The sequence below is a fragment of the Dendrobates tinctorius genome, unplaced genomic scaffold, assembly GCF_039654945.1.
Source record: "Dendrobates tinctorius isolate UK_male_01 unplaced genomic scaffold, ASM3965494v1 ptg000070l, whole genome shotgun sequence".
NCBI lineage: Eukaryota > Metazoa > Chordata > Amphibia > Anura > Dendrobatidae > Dendrobates > Dendrobates tinctorius.
Window position 1 is genome coordinate 29,371,869 of NW_027361738.1, and position 22,417 is coordinate 29,394,285.

General features: G+C 44.6%; 1 pseudogene; it reads right to left on the reverse strand.

Annotated features, from left to right (window-relative positions):
• Positions 1-10,272: 10,272 nt before the first annotated feature.
• On the reverse strand, positions 10,273-21,916 carry LOC141095495 (nuclease EXOG, mitochondrial-like; annotated as a pseudogene).
• Between the last annotated feature and the right edge of the window lie 501 nt (positions 21,917-22,417).

Consider the following 22,417-nt stretch of genomic DNA (forward strand, 5'->3'; position numbering starts at 1 on the left):
ACCATTCCCATTTTATTTAGGTGTATCCATATAAATGGCCCACCCAAAAAAGTTTGCCTCATCACTAAACATAATGTTCTGTGTAAATTGAGGGTCCTATTCCAATTTTTGTTTTGCCCATTCTGCAAATTCAGCGCGCTGATCTGGGTCACCAACCACTCCCATTTTATTTAGGTGTATCCATATCATTGGCCCACCCTGTATATTCTATCACTAAATAAATATTTGAATGAAGAAAAAAATCTAAACAATAAAAGTACACATATTTGGCATCACCGTGTCCACAACAACAAGACCTATAAAACTGTCTCACTAGTTAACCCCTTTAGTGAACACCATTAAAAAAGGCAAAAAAAAGATCTATCATCATACTGCCGAACAAAAAGTGGAATAATACGCAATCAAAAAGATGGATATAAATAAAAATGGTACCGCTTAAAACGTCATCTTGTCCCGCAAAAAACGAGCCGCAAAAGCGCCAAAACATAAAAAACTATATAAATGAGGTGTCTCTGTAATCATACTGACCCAAAGAATAAAACTGCCTTATCAATTTTACCATACACGGAATGGTATAAACCCCCTCCCCCCCCAAAAAAAAGAAATTCATGAATTGTTTTTTGCTCTTTCTGCCTCCCAAAAATCTGATCTTAATTCCAGCCAATTTTGCATTGAAAAAGTAAAAGGGCGCTCCTTCCCTTCCAAGCTCCGCCATGCGACGAAACAGTGGTTTACCCCCACATATGGGGTATCGGCGCACTCAGGACAAATTGCACAACATCTTTTGGGGTCCAATTTCTCCCATTACACTTGGGAAAATCAAAAAAATTGGATCTGAATAAATTTTTTGTGAAAAAGTTAAATGTTCATTTTTTGTTAAAAATTCCAAAAACTACTGTGAAGCACCTGAAGGGTTAATAAACTTCTTGAATGTGGTTTTGAGCACCGGGAGGGGTGGAATTTTTAGAATGGCGTCACTTTTGGGTATTTCCTATCATATAGACCCCTCGAAGTGACTTCAAATGTGATGTGGTCCCCCCAAAAAAATGGTGTTGTAAAAATGAGAAATCGCTGTTTAACTTTTAACCCTTATAACTTCCTAACAAAAGAAAATTTTGGTTCCAAAATTGTGCTGATGTAAAGTAAACATGTTGGAAATGTTACTTATTAAGTATTTTGTGTGACATATCTCTGTTATTTAAGGGCATAAAAATTCAAATAAATTTTACCACTATCATGAGGTACAATATTTCATGAGAAAATAATGTCAGAATCACCAGGATCCATGGAAGCGTTCCTCCAGAGTTATTACCTCATAAAGGGACAGTGGTCAGAATTGTAAAAATTGGCCTTGTCATTAACATGCAAACCACTCTTGGGGGTAAAGATAATAAATAAATAATTTACAAGAAATATGTGGGTGCCCCCTCTGTTTCATAACCAGGAAAGGTAAAGCAGACAGCTGTAGGCTGCTATTATCAGGCTGGAAAGGTCCATGGTTATTTGGCCCTTCCCAGCCTAAAAATACCAACCCGCAGCTGCCCCAGAATTTGCTCATCACATTAGATACGCCAATTCTGGCGCTTTCCTGATTGCCCTAGTGTGGGGGGGATCACTGGTATTTCCTGCTAGGCCACAAGTCCAACTAACAAAGTCAAGTAATGCTCTATGGGCTTCCCTCACACTAGCTGTCCCTCGTTCCTTTTACTGCACAGACCCAGACTGAACCCTAACAGGTAATCTCTACATGTGTTGTGGCTGTCGAACAGTCGCAAGACCTGCAGGCGCGAAAACTAGAACATAGTATTTGAGCACGCAGAAGTCACTTGGTTAGTATCCAAGCATGCTCGGATAACACCTTAAGCCTCTTTCACACTTCCGTTTTTGAAAATCAGTCAAGATCCGCCGATTTTCAAAAAAAACGGATCCGCCATTTTTCTTTGCGGATCCGTTTTTTTCCCATTGACTTTCATTATTGGCGTATCTTGACGGACGGGTGGCATCCGTTGTCATCAGTACTAAAACGGATCCGCTATCCGTCCTTTTTAACTGATACAAAAAACTTAAGTGTGAAAGAGGCCTTATCTGACCACGTTTGCTCATCACTAGCAGTAATGTTACTTACTGCTATTCACATTCACAGTCACCGGATTGGGGGGGAATGCTGCATGGGGAACAATTTTTAAAATAAATTGGTGAACAAGTGACATTGTGTTGTTTTTTTCTGTTTGTGTTTTTCCATTAGTGGACTACGACGGATTTGGTGGACTGTGGCAGATTCCCTTGATGACGGCGGACCTGTGTGGCTTTCTTTTTTTTCAAACAGAAATTGGTGAACCGGGAAAAGTGTCGGAGAGTGTTTTTTCAATAAAATTTATTTTTCTGTCTGTGTGTATTTTTTTCCATAACTTTTTTAGTAATGGGGGTGTCTGATATACACCTTTCCATTACTAACCTCAGGGCTTGATGCCAGCTGTGATTTTTGACATGCGCAGCTCATTGTCTCTGCTGAACATCCGGTAGGATGCTCGCATCATGCCAACATTCAGCATGACACCATGGTGCAGGGCCGCCATCAGGGCATTACTGCCCTGATTGACGTATGGGGCCCACAGTATCGGGCCCCCTCTCTTCTGCTCACCGGATCCCAGTGGCAGGATTCTGCTCGTGCAGTAACTCAACCTGCCCTCCGAGACTCAGGTTCAGTTAATAGAATGTTCATTTCATACAGTTCCTAGTTAACAATTAATGGCTGGTTATTGATTACTCATATCGTCTTTATCATTTCTTGCAAAGCTGTATAAGAACATTTCGACTGAGATTGTAAAATGCAGAACCCAGCCTTCCTCCTCCAAAACCAACTTCTCCACCATTACAGAAGATTGACTCTCCACTCCACTCTCAAGATCACATCTCACCACCTGTGCACTTGACCCGATCCCATCCCGCTTCATCCCAAACCTCACCACAGTCTTCATCCCAACCCTAACCCATCTCTTCAACCTATCACTAACAACTGGTGTATTCCTTTCAAGTTTTACACATGCCTCAGTCACACCTATCCTCAAAAAGCCCTCTCTTGACCCATCCTCTGTATCTAGCTATCGCCCTATATCACTTCTCCCCTATGCCTCAAAACTACTGCAACAACACGTCCATCTTGACTGTCCTCCCACCGCTCTTCCTGCTTCATTTTTGACAGCTTACAATCTGGCTTCCAGCCACAACACTCCACTGAAACTGCCCTGAGGTCACCAATGACTTATTAACAGCCAAGGCCAAGAGACACTACTCTGTCCTCCTCCTCCTCCTGGACCTGTCCTCTGCCTTTGACACAGTGGACCATTCCCTATCACTACAGACCCTCTCATCTCTTGGTTTCACAGACTTGGCCCTATCTTAGATCACATCATACCTAACCAACCGGACATTCAGCGTCTCCCACTCGTACACCACCTCCTCACCTCGCCCCCTATCTGTCAGAGTCCAGCAAGGTTCATTCCTAGGGCCCCTGCTCTTCTCCTCCTTCGGCCTCGTTCAGCTCATAGAATTTCACGGCTTTCAGTATCACCTCTATGCTGGTGACACACAGATCTACATCTCTGGACCAGATATCACCTCCCTACTAACCAGAATCCCTCAGTGTCTGTCCGCTATTTCATCCTACTTCTCCACTAGATTTCTAAAACTTAATACGGACAAAAGAGAATTCATCATCTTTCCCCGATCTCACGCGACTTCCCCCCACGGACCTATCCATTAAACGGCTGCCCACTCTCCCCAGTCCCACAAGCTCGCTGCCTTGGGGTTATCCTCAACACTAATCACTCCTTCAAGCCACATATCCAAGCCCTTTCCACTTCCTCCTGACTTCAACTCATAAATATTTCACGGATCCCTACACGGATCCGTGCATTCCTCAACCAAGAATCTGCAAAACCCTAGTGCATGCCCTCATCATCTCCCGCCTTGACTACTGCAACCTCCTGCTCTGTGACCTCCCCTCTAACACTCTCGCACCCCTCCAATCTATTCTAAACTCTGCTGCCCAACTAATCCACCTGTCCCCCCGCTATTCCCTGGTCCTCTCTGCCCCTGTACTAGTCGTGACTTGTATTGTTTAAGATTACTGTACTTGTATTTATTATGTATACCCCTCCTCACATGTAAAGCGCCATGGAATAAATGGCGATTTAATAATAAATAATAATTATTAGATTATAATAATCAATCCGAAAGTTTGGACTGCCATCTAGTGGTGGTAAAGCTTACCTGCACATAGGAAAGGAACTTTTTTTTTTCTTTTACAAATTTTATAATAAAAAAGAGACAATACATACAAGACAATACATGTAACAATACATACGTCTGTATTGCAGGTTTGACCATCACACTGGAGAGTGTATGGATCAATATAGTCATTTTTTTATGAAAACCAATAGTAAAGAATGTTAATAATAATTAATCATGTCGGTTTTCAAATCGATCAGCTGCGATCAGGTTTGGCAGGATATAAACTTTGAACAGAGCTGGAAATCACAGCTCTGCTTAATGTGTAATGGCCGATGCCACGTACTGCACATCAGATTTATGACAATAAGGATTTAGTCATTGATATTATATGCCTGGACAGCCCCTCTGCATTGGATCTATCACTGCTACCTTCTTGGATAGTTAGCTGTATAGCCTAACTACTGCAACTGTAATGAAGCCTTTCCGTTACTGATGTCTGAATTATTTTCCTCCACTTATAATGAATGTCCCCTGTTCCATTGTTTTCCATCAAGAAAGACCACCGAGGAAAGGGATCACCCCTCTAAGGGTAAGTTCACACTAGGCATTTTTGCAGCTTTTTTAATGCAAATTTTCAGTTCCGTTTTACACTATCAGCAAAGTCTATGAGATTTCAGAAATCTCATGCACACAGTTTTTTTTTTGTCATCAGGATTTTGTGTGTTGCATGGTTTTTTGCACAATGGAGCAAGTCACTTTCAGCGTTTTTCACCCATTGAAATGAATCATAAGAGTTGGAAGGGACCTCCTGGGCCATCTGGTCCAACCCCCTGCTCAAAGCAGGATTCGCTAAATCATCCCAGACAGATGTCTGTCCAGCCTCTGTTTGAAGGCTTCCACTGAAGGAGAACTCACCACTTCTAGTGGCAGCCTGTTCCACTCGTTGATCACTCTAAGTGTCAAAAAGTTTTTTCTAATATCTAATCTGTGTCTCCTCCCATTCAGTTTCATCCCATTGCTTCTAGTCTTTCCTTGTGCAAATGAGAATAAAGATGATCCTTCTACAATGTGACAGCTCTTGAGATATTTGTAGACAGCTATTAAGTCTGCTCTCAGTCTTCTCTTTTGCAAACTAAACATTCCCAAATCCTGCAACCTTTCCTCATAAGACAGGGTTTGCAGACCGGTCACCATTCTGGTCGCTCTTTTCTGAACTTGCTCCAGTTTGTTGATGTCTTTTTTAAAATGTGGTGCCCAAAACTGGACACAATATTCCAGATGAGGTCTGACCAAAGAGGAGTAGAGGGAAATAATGACTTCACGTGATCTAGACTGTTTGCTTCTGTTAATACATCCTAGAATTGCATTTGCCTTTTTTGCTGCTGCATCACACTGTTGATTCATATTCAGTCTGTGATCTATTAGTATACCCAAGTCTTTTTCACATGTGCTGTTGCTTGGCCCTATTCCTCCCATTCTGTATATGCTTTTTTCATTTTTATTGCCCAGATGTAGTACTTTGCATTTTTCCCTGTTAAAAATCATTCTGTTAGTTGCTGCCCACTGCTCCAGTTTATTTATATCTTTTTGAATCCTCTCTCTCTCTTCTCTAGTATTAGCTATCCCTCCTAGCTTTGTGTCATCAGAAAATTTAATCAGTTTACCCTCGATTCCTTCATCTAAATCGTTGATAAAGATGTTGAACAATACAGGGCCCAGGACAGAGCCCTGTGGTACCCCACTTGAGACATTCTTCCAACTGGATGTGCAGCCATTTATGACCACTCTTATGGGTCCGATCACTAAGCCAGTTATGAATCCACCTAACAGTTGCCTTGTCTATTTCATACTTAGTCATTTTTTCAGTAAGGATTGTATGAGATACTTTGTCAAATGCTTTGCTGAAGTCAAGATATACTATATCTACAGCATTTCCTTGATCAGTGATTCCGTCATAGAAGTAAATTAAGTTAGTCTGACATGACTTATTAGTTACAAACTCATGCTGGCTCTGTTTAATCACTTCATTCTTATCCAGGTACTGACATACATGTTGTTTAATAATTTGTTCAAAGATCTTTCCTGGTATAGAAGTCAGACTCACTGTCCTATAGTTGCCTGGGTCCACCTTCTTCCCCTTTTTGAAGATAGGAACAACATTTGCTCTTCTTCAGTCTTCTGGGACTTCTCCTGTTCTCCAAGAATTTTCAAAGATTATGGAGAGGGGTTCAAAAATTTCTTCTGCTATCTCCTTCAGCACTCTGGGGCGTAATTCATCTGGACCTGGAGACTTGAATTCATTTAGGTTAGCTAAGTGTTTCCGCACTATCTTTCTGTTTATAGATATCTTGGATTCTTCTATTCTGTTAATAGGACAGTGAAGAACAGTTGATGTTACATTTCCTTTCTGAGAGAAAACAGATGCAAAATAGGAATTTAAAAGTTCGGCTTTCTCAAGATCCTGTCTTACCATTTCATTATTTTCATCCTGAAAAAATCCTATAGCATCTTTGACTTGTCTTTTACTTTGGACATATCCCCAAAATCCTTTATTATTGCTTTTGACATCTCTTGCAAGCCTCAATTCATTGTCAGCTTTAGTAATCTGATTTGTGCCCTGCAGGTTCTGCAGACAGCATTATATTCTTCCTGTGATATGCCTCCCTCTTTCCATTTTATAAACATTTCTTTCTTCCTTTTTAGCATGTGCTTAAATTCTGTGTTCATCCATCCTGGTTTCCTTAAATGCTTCCTATTCTTCCCTCTTTTCGGAATTGTTAACAACTGTGCTTTGAGAATTTCATTTTTCAAGATTTCTCATCCTTCCTGGACATTTTTGTCTTTAACCTCTTCCTGACATCCGACGTACTATTCCGTCCATGGGACCCGGGCCCCTATGCCCATGGACGGGATAGTACGTCTACCGCGATCAGCGGCGCCCACGTGGTGAGCGCCGCTGATCGCGGCCGGGTGTCAGCTGATTATCACAGCTGACACCCGGCACAATGTGTCAGGGGCGGTCACGGACCGCCCCCGACACGTTAACCCCTTGCACACCACGATCAAACATGATCGTGGTGTACCGGGGGTTAAAGGGAAACATCTGCAGGGAGGGGGCTCCCTCCGTGCTTCCCTGAGCCCCCCACGGCAGCGCAATGTGCAGCGCTGCTGCGGGGGGCTCCTTTCCTGCAGGCCCCCGAATCCAAGTTGGCGACGGGGGCCTTCGGGGGCCTGCAGGAAGCTGGCTTCCTCAGTGCCTGCAAAGCGCAGGAATGAGGAAGCCTTCTGCACTGCCTGTGACAGATCGCTGATCTGTCACAGTGATCTGTGATGTGACAGATCAGCGATCTGTCACAGGACAGTGATGTCCCACCTGGGACTATTTAATAAAGTTTAAAAAAAAATAAAAAAAGTGTTAAAATAATTTTAAAAAAATCGCCAAATCGCCTTCCGAGCCCTGACGTGTGTCCATACAGTAGTTTTCTCCCACATATGGGGTGTCAGCGTACTCAGGACAAGTTGGACAACAACTTTTGGGGTTCAATTTCTCCTGTTACCCTTGGGAAAATAAAAAAATTGGGGACTAACTGATCATGTTTGTGGAAAAAATACGATTTTTTTATTTTCATGCCCGGGCGTTATAAACTTCTGTGAAGCACTGGGGGGGTTCAAAGTGCTCACCACACATCTAGATAAGTTCCTTGGGGGGTCTAGTTTACAAAATGGTGTCATTTGTGGGGGGTTTCCACTGTTTAGGTACATCAGGGGTTTTCCAATCGCGACATGGTGTCCGATCTCAATTCCAGCCAAAAACGTCAAATGGCGCCGATTCCCTTCCGAGCTCTGCCATGCGTCCAAATAGTGGTTTACCCCCACATGTGGGGTATCAGCGTACTCAGGACAAATTGCACAATAACTTTTAGGGTCCTGTTACCCTTGGAAAAATAAGAATTGAGGGTGAAAAGATCATTTTTGTGGAAAAAATATGATTTTTTAATTGTACCGCTGTACGTTATAAACTTCTGTAAACCCCTTGTGGGTTCAAAGTTCTCACCACATATCTAGATAAGTTCCTTGGGGGGTCTAGTTTCCAAAATGGGGTCACTTGTAGGGGGTTTCCACTGTTTAGGTACATCAGGGACTCTCCAAACGTGACATGGCGTCCGATCTGAATTCCTGCCAATTTTGCATTGAAAAAGTCAAACGGCGCTCCTTCCATTCTGAGCTCTGCCATGCGCCGAAACAGTCGTTCCCCCCCACCTGTCAGGTATCAGCGTACTCAGGACAAATTGCACAATAACTTTTGCAGTCCAATTTCTTCTGTTACCCTTGGTAAAATAAAAAAAATTGAACCTGAATTATTTTTTTTGTGAAAAAAAGTTAGATGTTCATTTTTTTTTAAATATTCAAAAAAATTCCTGTGACGCACCTAAAGGGTTAATAAACTTCTTGAATGTGGTTTTGAGCACCTTAAGGGGTGCAGTTTTTAGAATGGTGTCACTTTTGGGTATTTTCTATCATATAGACCCCTCAAAGTGGCTTCAAATGTGATGTGGTCCTAAAAATAAAATGGTGTTGTAAAAATGAGAAATCGCTGGTCAACTTTTAACCCTTATAACTTCCTAACAAAAAAAAAAATGTAGGTTCCAAAGTTGTGCTGATGTAAAGTAAACATGTGGGAAATGTTAGTTATCAAGTTTTTTGTGTGCCGTATCTCTGTCATTTAAGGGCATAAAAATTTAAAGTTGGAAAATTGCGAAATTTTCAAAATTTTCGCCAAATATCTGTTTTTCTCACAAATAAATGCAAGTTATTTGAATGAAATTTTACCACTAACATGAAGTACAATATGTCATGAGAAAACAATGTCAGAATCACCTGGATCCATGGAAGCGTTCCAGAGTTATGACCTCATAAAGGTGCAGTGGTCAGGATTGTAAAAATTGGCCCGGTCATGAACGTGCAAACCACCCTTGGGGGTGAAGGGGTTAAGGATATCCAGCCATCCTTAAAGACAAAAATGTGCAGGAAGGATGGGAAATGTATCAGGTTTTGCTGATTTTTTGTGCCAAAACCTGATTCTATAGAACAGAACTTTTTTTTCAACACTAAACTTTATCAACATGCATAAGAAACAAGTCTAGCATGCCAGAAACACAGCAAAAATGAGAGAGATCAGGTTTTGCTGCAGGAATTGGAAAACTTGCAAGGTCAGCAGTCTATCAAATACTTAATTTTCCCCACTGTATATACTGGCCCAAAGTACGCTCTGGCTGGCCTCCATTACATGAAGAGAGTCCTATGGATAAGTCATAAGAATGTAGGCAGACATATTTTTAGGTATGTGCCAACTATAAGAATAACGTATATTGAACACCAGGTAAATCTAACTTCAAAGGGAATCTGTCACCAATCTGTCACCAGGTTTTTGCTACCTCATCTGACAGCAGCACAAAATTAGGAAAAGACAGATTCCAGTGATGAGTCACTTAGCTTACTGTGGCAGATGTGACACAGAGTTCTTAGATACAGCACATACAATAGAAGAGCTGAAAAGCTGCCGCGGGCCACACCACAGCTATGTACATTATCTATAGACAGTGAGCTGCTTATCACAGGAAGGGCGGAGTCGAACTTGGTGTCACCTGTTGCTGCAGTCTGAGCAGTGATAAAGTCCTGGTGAAAAAACCTTCATTATAAGTAAACAACAGCACACAGCCTCATAAGGGACACATCGATGAGTTACCCATTTAAACCCTACCTCATACTTTCTTCAGATTACATAGCGAAAGCCTGCTGATGGATTTCTTTAAATCTATAGATGTATTTCCATCCTTTGGCAATTAAAAGAAAACATCTGCTAATCCCTGATGAGTTGGTAATAATGGCCTGGTATCAATAGTCGTAGCAGCACAAAGCGAACACTCAGCCAGCAGCGAGATTTCTCCCCCTTCATGAGTCCGGAAGGGAGTGATCACAGCCTTCTTGGTCCGGCTCACGGACCGACCCACTGAATGTAACGTTTTTTTCTATGATTTATTCCCCCCATATTTTTTTTTAAGTACTTTACAAAAGTCCTCATTTAAAGGGATTTTTCCTTGTTAAAGGTCACCTTTACAGATTCCTGAGCAAAGAAAAATAGAACTTGGTTCCATGTGATTATGGGCCTTGTAACATGCAGCTATGACTTGTTACCCTTGTCATCTGTCTCGTACAGTAACGGTCTCACCAGACTCCAGTTCATTCTTCTTCTGTTCATAAAGTTCTAACAGATACCGGTCCGGCTTTATGTTGGCCTCAGGCAATTCTAACATGATCTTCTCCACTTTCTGGAGGCTTCTTGCATTCTTCATGCTCCGTCCTGCAATGTATAGTTTGAACTCTTCTAGTTCAATAAGCTTACAGGTGTCCTCCTCACAAATGTTCTTCACTTCTTTTGATTTGTCCACTTGAGGGAAGAAAACAAGACCAGACGACTTCTCAAGTGTCTCAAGAGGGACCTGAAATTCTGGCAACTGATGCTGAAAGCTGATGGGGACGTTGGGAACAATAAAAGCTCCTTCAGCTAGAGTCTCCTCAGAGGGCTTCCTCCTGGCGAGGATCACCTTATACAGATGTGTGGGCACGGCTACATCATCACTGCCAATAACCTGAAATAAAAAATGAGCAAGGACATCTTCATTACACCAAAAAGATCACAGTGCACCACCACAATTTGCAGTAGGCCTCTGTGCACCTACATGGAGACTTCCACATCGCCTCTCACACCCCACCCATCTTCACTATTAAAGTTTAAACTTTAAGGACTTGTAAGATTTAGAAAACGAATATTAAAATGCCATCAAATAGCGAAAGAAGCTGCGGTGGGCATCTCTATTCCTGGGGACCCAACTTGCCCCCAATAATAGAAACTTTCAGCCCACTTATTTCACTGTTACCTGACAATTGGGTCCCGGGAAGCGGGGACTGCATTAATGGATAAATAGAAAATCAGCAAATACCTTTATTACAAATTAGATTGTTTAAAAGTGCCACCAACAAGGTGCATTCATTCTCACTAAGGCCGGTTTCACATTCGCACTTTTGAGCGCAGCAACGGCCTGCGCACGACCGCCGCTAAGCCCCGCCCCCTGCCCCGCCTCCACCGGTATCTCCGCCTCCGGGCGCATGACGTTGCATGCGTCGTGCGTCCCCTATCTTCATCACAGAGGGCGCAGGCCGTGCGCAGTCTGCGCACAGTCTGCGTTTGGCGGCGCATGCGTCCTTTTGACGGTGCGCCGAGCACAACCAAAATGCAACAGGTTGCGTTTGGCGCTGCTCGGCGCACCGTCAAAAGGACGCATGCGCCGCCAAACGCAGACTGTGCGCAGACTGCGCACGGCCTGCGCCCTTCTGTGATGAAGATAGGGGACGCACGACGCATGCAATGTCATGCGCCCGGAGGCGGAGATACCGGTGGAGGCGGGGCAGGGCTTAGCGGCGGCCGTGCGCAGGCCGTTGCTGCGCTCAAAAGCGCGAATGTGAAACAGGCCTAACCTGTCCGTCCAATGCCTAATGTCAGGTCTGTGGCAACAGAAAGAGAACCTGTCACCATTAGTGTCATAACAACTAAAACTATGACTTTACTCAGCATCTGTGCTGCACTCCATAAATGCTTATATACCCCCTGTATACTTCCAAAAGAACCTTTAAAGTTCTCCCGCGTTGTATGAAAATCGGGTCAGTCCTGTCTGATGGCCATCGTTTCAGTCCTCTTGATCCCTCCCCCCGGCTGCTGCTTGCCGCCCTCCTCCTCGGCTGCTGCTCGCCGCCCTCTTCCCTGGCTGCTGCTCGCCACCCTCCTCCCCGGCTGCTGCTCGCCGCCCTCCTCCCCGGCTGCTGCTCGCCGCCCTCTTCCCAGACTGCTGCTCGCCACCCTCCTCCCCGGCTGCTGCTCGCCGCCCTCTTCCCCGGCTGCTGCTCGCCGCCCTCTTCCCAGACTGCTGCTCGCCGCCCTCTTCCCAGACTGCTGCTCGCCGCCCTCTTCCCCGACTGCTGCTCGCCGCCCTCTTCCCCGACTGCTGCTCGCCGCCCTCTTCCCCGACGGCTGCTCGCCGCCCTCTTCCCCGACTGCTGCTATCCGCCCTCCGCCCCGGCTGCTGCTCACCACCCTCCTCCTTCAACTGACATTGATGATGCCTCACGTCAAGATTTCGCCAGGCAATGTGGATGCATCAAGGAGTCACCTACGTCAATTAAAGAAGGAGAACAGTGAGCAAGAGCCAGGGGGAGGGATGGGGAGGCCTGAAACCACAAATCCAGCCTTTATAGTGCCCACAGAATGATAATGAAATGGGGCAGCCCACTACAAAAAAATTTGATGCAAAGTTACAAAGCATCAGAATTTTATAGTGCTCACAGAATTATAAAAATGACATTGAGCAGCCTACTGAAAAAAAAGTGGAAGCCAAGTTACAGAGTATCAAAATTGTGTATTCTAATAAAGGAAGCTCCAGACTCTATAGTGCTGACAGAATGATAATGAACTGGAGTATCCCACTGGGAAAAAAAGAAGCCAAGTAAGAGAGTGTCAGAAGGGTGTACTCTAGTAAGGGAAAAAAGGAAGATCCAGACTCTATAGTGCTGGCAAAATAATAATGACCTGAAACTGACCATGGAAAACAGAGTGGTAGCCAAACTACAAAGCATTCGCTTTGGAACAGTTCCAGCTAGACTGGTACAGTTAGGTCCATATATATTTGGACAGAGACAACATTTTTCTAATTTTGATCATCGGCATCATGGGTGATTCTGGGCAAATATTCTTTGTCGTTTTTGCACCTATGTGTGGGGGCTTACTTGGTATAATATCCAAAACCAGGGTAAATGCTTGGACCTGCTGCCCTCATCACTGCTGTTAGTGCACATACAATTAGGTCCATATATATTTGGACAGAGACAACATTTTTCTAATTTTGGTTCTAGACATTACCACAATGAATTTTAAACAAAACAATTCAGATGCAGTTGAAGTTCAGACTTTCAGCTTTCATTTGAGGGTATCCATATTAAATTGGATGAAGGATTTAGGAGTTTCAGCTCCTTAACATGTGCCACCCTGTTTTTAAAGGGACCAAAAATAATTGGACAATTGACTCCAAGGCTATTTGGACAGGTGTGGGCAATCCCTTCGTTATATCATGCTCAATTAAGCAGATAAAAGGCCTGGAGTTGATTTGAGGTGTGGTGCTTGCATTTGGAAGGTTTTGCTGTGAAGGAAACATGCGGTCAAAGGAGCTCTCAATGCAGGTGAAACAAGCCATCCTTAAGCTGCAAAAACAGAAAAAAAAACATCCGAGAAATTGCTACAACAATAGGAGTGTCAAAATCTACAGTTTGGTACATCCTGAGAAAGAAAGAAAGCACTGGTGAACTCATCAATGCAAAAAGACCTGGGCGCCCACGGAAGACAACAGTGGTGGATGATCGCAGAATAATCTACATGGTGAAGAGAAACCCCTTCACAACAGCCAACCAAGTGAACAACACTCTCCAGGAGGTAGGCGTATCAATATCCAAATCTACCATAAAGAGAAGACTGCATGAAAGTAAATACAGAGGGTTCACTGCACGGTGCAAGCCACTCATAAGCATCAAGAATAAAAAGGCTAGACTGGACTTTGCTAAAAAACATCTAAACAATCCAGCACAGTTCTGGAAGAATATTCTTTGGACAGATGAAACCAAGATCAACCTCTACCAGAATGATGGAAAGAGAAAAGTATGGCGAAGGCGAGGTACAGCTCATGATCCAAAGCATACCACATCATCTGTAAACACGGCGGAGGCAGTGTGATGGCTTGGGCATGCATGGCTGCCAGTGGCACTGGGTCACTAGTGTTTATTGATGATGTGACACAGAACAGAAGCAGCCGAATGAATTCTGAGGTATTCAGAGCCATACTGTGTGCTCCAGCCAAATGCAGCCAAACTGATTGGTCGTCGTTTCATACTACAGATGGACAATGACCCAAAACATAAAGCCAAAGCAACCCAGGAGTTTATTAAAGCAAAGAAGTGGAATATTCTTGAATGGCCAAGTCAGTCACCTGATCTCAACCCAATTGAGCATGCATTTCACTTGTTAAAGACTAAACTTCAGACAGAAAGGCCCACAAACAAACAGCAACTGAAAACCACCGCAGTGAAGGCCTGGCAGAGCATCAAAAAGGAGGAAACACACCATCTGGTAATGTCCATGAGTTCAGAACTTCAGGCAGTCATTACAAACAAAGGGTTTTCAACCAAGTACCAGAAATGAACATTTTATTTACAATTATTTAATCTGTCCAATTACTTTTGGTCCCTTTAAAAACAGGGTGGCACATGTTAAGGGGCTGAAACTCCTAAACCCTTCATCCAATTTGAATGTGGATACCCTCAAATGAAAGCTGAAAGTCTGAACTTCAACTGCTTCTGAATTGTTTTGTTTAAAATTCATTGTGGTAATGTCTAGAACCAAAATTAGAAAAATGTTGTCTCTGTCCAAATATATATGGACCTAATTGTATGTGCACTAACAGCAGTGATGAGGGCAGCAGGTCCAAGCATTTACCCTGGTTTTGGATATTATACCAAGTAAGCCCCCCCAGATTACGATTACGGCTGATTGCTGGCACAAAACACACATAGGTGCAAAAACAACAAAGAATATTTGCCCAGAATCACCCATGATGCCGATGATCATGCCATGGAGGTGTTGCAAACCTGCCATTCGCTGCCCCACGAAGCCTTTTATTGCATATTATGCCCATAGCTCCTCATTTAAATTCTGAATTTATAATTTATCAAATTAGAATCTCACCCTGGTTACTGAGCAAACAGGTAGCTCTTAGTGAGAATGTGCGGTGTCTTTCACCCTGAACTAAGAAATTTAGTGGATCGGAGGCTGCCGATAAGAGGAACTTCATTTCACGACTGAACACTTCTCAACACAATCAGGCAGGAGCAGAAAGCAATGATCAGCCAGACTGAAGGAGGCTCATTGTTTTCTAGAGCACGGCGGCCGACCGGTCATCTCTGAAGTCACTACATGAACATGTGGTGGTAAACAGTGGCTCACCTGATAAGTGACACTTTTCTTGCCGTCCTCATTCTGCACGGGTAACAGCAGGGGCCGCTCACAATCCAGACATCATCGAATCGCTGTGTCAGGTCTCGACAATACATTTCAAACCTGGATAAAGATTTCAAGCAATGAGAAAAATGAGCCGCCATTACTCCATTGTAGGACTGATCTCATTACACTACACATGCAATGGCCTGGCTGATGACTGTCCCCAGAGAACATGTCCGCCTCAAGCCGCCATCGGTTACGTCATTCTTTGCAGATATTTCTACATATCTGTATCTGAAGCTCCAGATACGGTTCTCCTAGACCTGTGAATAGGAAATTTACCTAGTTACATAGTAATCCAGAAGCAGAGGGGTGTCACCGTACAAATAGATGCCATCCAGGACAGAGTATGAAATCACCGTGAATAATGACATTTATGGGATGGGGTATTCCCATCCCATAAAGTGATGGCATGTTACTTTATGATCGGTGGAGGTCTGACCTATGGGCCCCTCACTGATCCTGAAAATGTTGTACTCTCTACACAGTGACGCCAGAGGGGAACTACAGCTCAGCGGTATACCACCACCTTCCTCAGCGCCTGTGCTGCATTACAGAAAGTTGTATACTATGTCCTGACTCCCCCTTATATCTCCAAAAAAAACTACTGAAGTGCTCCAGCAAGGTATACAAATTAGGACGGTCCGGTCCCAGGGGTGTCATTACAGCGGGGCCTGTCCCTCCTCTCCCCTGCTAAAAGCCGTCTTCCAGCTTTGATTGATGTGGATGACGTGTCCTGTGTCATCCACATTGCTGAATGAAATCTCGCGCCTGAGCAGGGAAATTGCCGGATCGCACAAACGCACTTTCCTCTTCTCTACTGCAGGCCGAGCCTAAAACCTAACTGCGCATGCGCCGGTACATGTCTTTCCGGCTCCTGCTTACCAAAACCATTTTAGCTATATTGTTTTCTGGGCAAAATGGTTCTAGTAAGAAGGAGCCAGAAAGGAAGGAAGGCTGTAGAAGGCGCCATGTCTCGTCATATCTTTGTGTCTGTGACATTGAAGGCTCAATGTGGGTTCAAACTGCAGTGGTCCAGGAAAGACCACGATATGTTAAAAGTATTGTCCATTACTGAACAGCCCCTCATTAAATGCTAAAGGACCCCAGATTTTAAAAAAATAAAAAATATATTTCTACATATTTACACACACTTGTCGGATGGAGGTTATTCCAGCAATCTTTAATCGCTGGTATAACCCGAGTCTTTTGATAGAGGACACTGGTGTCACAGGAGCGTTGCAGACTGCCACACCGATCAGCTGCAGCCTTCAGTCAGGTGAAGCCATTTTGTCTGATGCCACGATGAAGGCTGGAGCCGATTGTCATGTCACATAACCTCTGGAAGACAGCTCCAAAAATCACTGAGATGTTGAGTCCGGGTGGTAAGGAGGTGATTTTTGCTATTGACAACCCCTTTAATCTTTGAACCTGAGGCAGGACTGCATCTGCATTTTAGATTGTAAAGTAAATCCCTGTTGACCATGGACCTTACCGATTCCAGAAGCCGGCGTTGTTTTTATAGTTTTGGGGCACAATGTTTGACAGGTAAAATGTTTCAGCCATGGCCTCCTGTGGACGTAAAAGGGAACTGATGTAAATAGTCAAAATAGTAAGGGTCTGTGCACACGCTGCAGAGTTGTCGCTTTTTTTCTGCACAGATTTGTCATAAAGTGAATGAGAATCCTGAAGTCTCATGCACTTATTGCTTATTTGTGACTTGCAGATTTCACTCATATTAATGAGTGGGAAAAATCTGCACCAAAAAAACATTTAAAAAATGGGGCAAAAACGCATGTATTACACGCTGTTTTTCGTGCCAAGAGATGCCGAAATGGTACAGAAATTTCTGCACCAAACATTTAATGTCTGCACACAACATAAAGCTTTATGACAAGTCAAAGTAAATACAAAAAGAAAAGAAAAAAGACTAATTTTTATAGATTTTCTACTTCAGATAAGCAGAAAACAGATTCTTACTGTAGAATATTTACTGTCCCCCGCTGGCGCCATGTGACCCCGGGACCACCCGCTACGTAAATAGTCTTCATTGCTGGCACTAAATAATTGCGGAATGTTTGGATCCGGTTTAAATCGGCAGTGTTTCCGGTCAGCAACGCCTAAGGAAAAGATAAAAAAGAAAAACATGTTCTAAAACCTAGACAAACAAAATAAAGCACAAAACCCCCTGAATTGGGGGGCAACTATATTTATACTGAGTCGTCCTGCTGTTTACAGTCCCAATAACTCATTAAGAAAGACGTCCAGCAGTGTCCCTAATGACAGGCTAAAGGTCCGGACTGTCTAGAAAAAAAATCAGGTCCTAACTTCCGGGTTGTGGGATCCCGACATACAGAGCGAGATCCAACAACCCTCCGTGAAACCAATGCAAGCACGGGGAGAACATACAAACTCCTTGCAGATGTTGTCCTCGGTGGGATTTGAACCCAGGACCCCAGAGCTGCAAAGTAAAGGTGCTAACCACTGAGCCACCATACAGTGCTAACCAATGAGCCACTTTGCTGCCCATTGTGCTCCTTACTAGGAGACCAGCCGAGGTAATGGAATTAATTCCCTTTTTGCTCACCAACTATTTTCTCTTTTGTAAGATGCTCAATGACCCAACGTGGGGTCTTCTTTGCTTGATCATAAGATAAAGCATGACCGATATATTGCCTGACCTCCTCTCCACTCTGCGGGAATCCGAACTCCTCCAATGGAGGCTTCTGTATGGGTTCTGGGGGGAAAAAAAAGATTAATATTAACATTATATCTGGTTCAGTAGGATCAACCCTCCTAAGCCATCTACACTGTGTTCCAAATTATTATGCATATTGGATTTAAGTGTCATAAAGATGTAATTTTTTGTTTTTCAAATAAACTCATAGATGGTATTGTGTATCAGGGCTCTTTGGATCACTGAAATCAATCTCAAACGCCTGTGATAATTAGTTTACCAGGTGAGCCCAATTAAAGGAAAACTACTTAAGAATGATGTTCCACATTATTAAGCAGGTCACAGGTTTCAAGGAATTTAGGAAAGAAAAAGGATCTCTCTGCTGCTGAAAAGCATCAAATAGTGCAATGCCTTGGTCAAGACATGAAAACATTAGATATTTCCCAAAAACTTAAATGTGATCATCGTACTGTTAAGAGATTTATGGCTGATTCTGAGCACAGACATGTTTGTGCTGATAAAGGCAGAATGAGGAAGGTTTCTGCCAGGCAAGTTCATCGGATTAAGAGAGCAGCTGCTAAAAAGCCATTACAAACCAGCGAACAGATATTTAAAGCTGCTGGTGCCTCTGGAGTCCCTCGAACCTCAAGGACTAGGATCCTTCAAAGGCTGCAGTGGTGCATAAACCTACTATTTGGCCACACCTAAACAGTGTTCACAAGCAGAAACGGTTGCAGTGGGCCCAGACACACATGAAGACTAATTTTCAAACAGTCTTGTTTACTGATGAGTGTCGAGCAACTCTGGATGGTCCAGATGGATGGAGTAGTGGATGGTTGGTGGATGGACACTATGTTCCAACAAGGCTGCGACGTATGGAAGCAGGTTGAGGAGTCATGTTTTGGGCCGGAATCATGGGGAAACAGCTTGTAGGGCCCTTTAAGGTTCCTGAAGGTGTGAAAATGACCTCTGCAAAGTATGTAGAGTTTCTGACTGACAGCTGTCTTCCATGGTATAAAAAGCAGAAACGTGCCTTCAGGAGCAAAATCATCTTCATGCATGACAATGCACCATCTCATGCTGCAAAGAATACCTCTGAGTCATTGACTGCTATGGGCATAAAGGGAGATAAACTAATGGTGTGGCCACCATCTTCCCCTGACCTCAACCCTATAGAGAACCTTTAGAGTATCATCAAGCAAAAGATCTATGAGGCTGGGAGGCCGGTCACATCAGAACATCAGCTCTGGGAGACTATTCTGACTTCATACAAAGAAATACAAGCAGAAACTCTCCAAAAACTCACAAGTTTAACGGATACAAGAATTGTGAAGGTGACATCAAAGAAGGGTTCCTATGTTAACATGTAACTGGGCCTGTTATGATGTTTTGGAGTTAAATAGCTTTTTTGTTCAGTGAATCTGACCTCCTAATGCTGCAAATTCCAGAAATGAGCATTTTCAGTTCTTTAAAACATATCAAATGTTTAGAAATTCTACTGTGCTTAATAATTTGGAACAGTGCAATTTGAGTTTTTATTCATTTTGGAGATTACACTGTTATCATTGGGAGGTTTCTTCAATAAAATGCGATGTAAACTCTAATGAGTGATGACTTTTATTAGACTGACTGTCATTTGTACCGACTATTTAGGAAAATCAGGGAAAAATATCATTTGCATAATAATTTGGAACACAGTGTAGATGGCCACGCACGTTAAAAAAAAAAAAAAAAAAAAAAAAGAATAAAATGATAACGTGACGTCTTCAATCTGATCTTATTACCTAGAAATCTACACTTGTCTTCATATGTAAATGAACGGTTAAGATCTACGGGCCGGACATAGATCTCCCTGAGAATCTGCCTCCAGAGACTTTTTTTAAATGAAAGGAGGTGTTACCAGTGTAGATCAGGAGAGCTGACTGTCAGTCATTACATGTCTCACACCAGCAATGCCGCATTTCATTTAAAGTTGACCTCTGCTAGGACAACCCCTTGTCATACCCCACGCTTTGCCCCAATAAGATAAAAAAGCCTATACTCACATCCCGTGCCTGCGCTGCTCCCACGGTGTCAGCACGCGCTCTCTGCAGGGCTCTCATGCGGTTTGACACTGGCACACAATCAGCGCTGGCATCACTGTCCCCACCCTTCATATGAATCGAACATGAAGAGGAAGTCGGAGATCAGCCGCAGCCCGGACTTACTCTTCATGTACAACTCGTATGAAGGCGCGGACAGTGACGCCAGCGCTGATTGGGCACCGGAGTCACGTGTCACATCGTACAAGAGCACCAGGACCGCGCGTACCGGCCCCGCGGGAACAACGATGGCACAAGGGGCGAGGATAAGCTTTATGTAATCTCTGTAATCATTCTGCACCAAAATACTATCTGTGCCAACTGTTGGCGGCATAAACTTAAAATGAAGGAAACAATGGTGTAAATTGCTGCTGCTTCACAATACAACTCAGCCTGCAGAAAAACACCAAATATCAGAGCTACAGACAAAAAAAGAAAAAAAGTGTATAAAAAAAAACAGAACAGAAGAGAAGCTGAGCAGTGATGAGCGTGCTGAGGTGTTATCCGGGCATGCTGGAGCGCTAACAGTGACTTCGGTGTGCTGAGTAATATGTTCTAGTCCTTGCGGCTGCATGTCTCGTGACAGCGGTGACACATGTAAGGGTATGTTCCCACGGTCAGTGGACGCTGTGTACATCCGCAGCGTCCAGATGTTACAGCACAGTGGAGGGGGTGTCATCATATCCCACGCCCACTATGCGGGCAGACGCCTCCGGCTTCCATGTGGAGCGTCTCTCCCGCCCGCAGCATGTCTATATATGTAGCGGAGACGCTCTGTCTCCACAGGATAAATCTCACCCGTACAATGTAATGGGAGCCGTGATCCCGCACGGTTCAGTGATCACATGTGGAATCAGCGGCGTTCAGAAGCCGGCAGCGCTGTGGATGGAGCGGACATGTGCTGCCAATACTGACCGTGGGAACATCCCGAGGAGTGACTGACAATCCCTGCATGTGCCGCTGCTGTCAGCCACGAGACATGCAGCCGCGGGGACCAGAGCACAGTATTCGAGCACGCCGGGCACTGCGAGCACTCGAGCATGCCCAGATAACACTTCATCCGACCCCGCTCACTCATCACTGATTCCACGGTGTGGACGTTGCGCTTTTTTACTTCTCTCCTATAAACCGACACAGAACAGACCCCAGACAGACACCATAACGATCCATGGCCCCTGTGCTCCGTCCTGACAGGAGGGGGCGCTGCAGTAAGGCAGAGGGTGAGAGGGGAGCTCGTACTGACGTCACTGGGAACTAGGGGGTGACACATACACTGTACCCTGCTCGGACCGGTCACTCCCACGCGTGAGCGCGGACACGAGGCCACGTGACTCCGCCCTGATTCACTGTGGCCGCAGTTTCGGCGTTAACCCCTCCGTGCCTGTTGAGGTCCCCGGATGCCATGAGGAGCGCGCACAGAGCAGGGACCCGGATGCAGGCCGCAGCCCACGCGTCTATGACAGGGCCTCCCTCCACAGGGGTAACGGCGCACACTCTCCGCCAGGGGGCGGCTTTCTCACCTGGCTCGTCTCTTTTTCGCTCGTATAAATACAGCGCGGCTAGGAGGACGATGTGCTCAGTGTAGCCCCCAGCACGAAACCCCCCAGAAAGCGGCGGCTTATAATCCTGTAGGAAATATGTCCTGACATCTTCAAGTAGTTGTAAAAGACGAATGAAGCGGAGCCGCCACCTGCTGGCCGGGAACAGTACAGCACTCGATTTACAGTAGAATCCAAGGCGTGCTACCAGCGACATCTTGCGGCCAGACTTGTTTATTGCATGTGAATAAATTGTATGTAGACGGGCGCCACCTACTGGCGCGGAATATGACTGCTGCTGTGCTGGTGATCGGACATGAGGCGTCACATCTCTGAGCTGTGATTTGGGGTCACCTCAGGAGTCAGGTATAGGTGTAAGCAGGGCCGGACTGGGGCGAGAATTCAGCCGCGGCATTGTAGGTGCACAGGCCACGTGTGGGATGAATGTGAGACATCTCCGTGCACTTGTAGGTTGTAAGAAGTGAGGTTGGAGTAACACGACTCTATGGCCGGGGTCAGACTTGTGAGAAACTCGGACGAGCCTCGCACCAATACCCGGCACTGCCGCCGGCACTCGGGACCGGAGTGAGCGCTGCATGTATTTCTATGTGGCTGAGCGCTCCGGGCCGAGTGCCGGCGGCAGTGCCGGGTGTTGATGTGTGAGACTCGTCCGAGTTTCTCACTTGTCTGACCCCGGCCTATAACACGGTCGCAGGTGGTCCAGTATCACAGC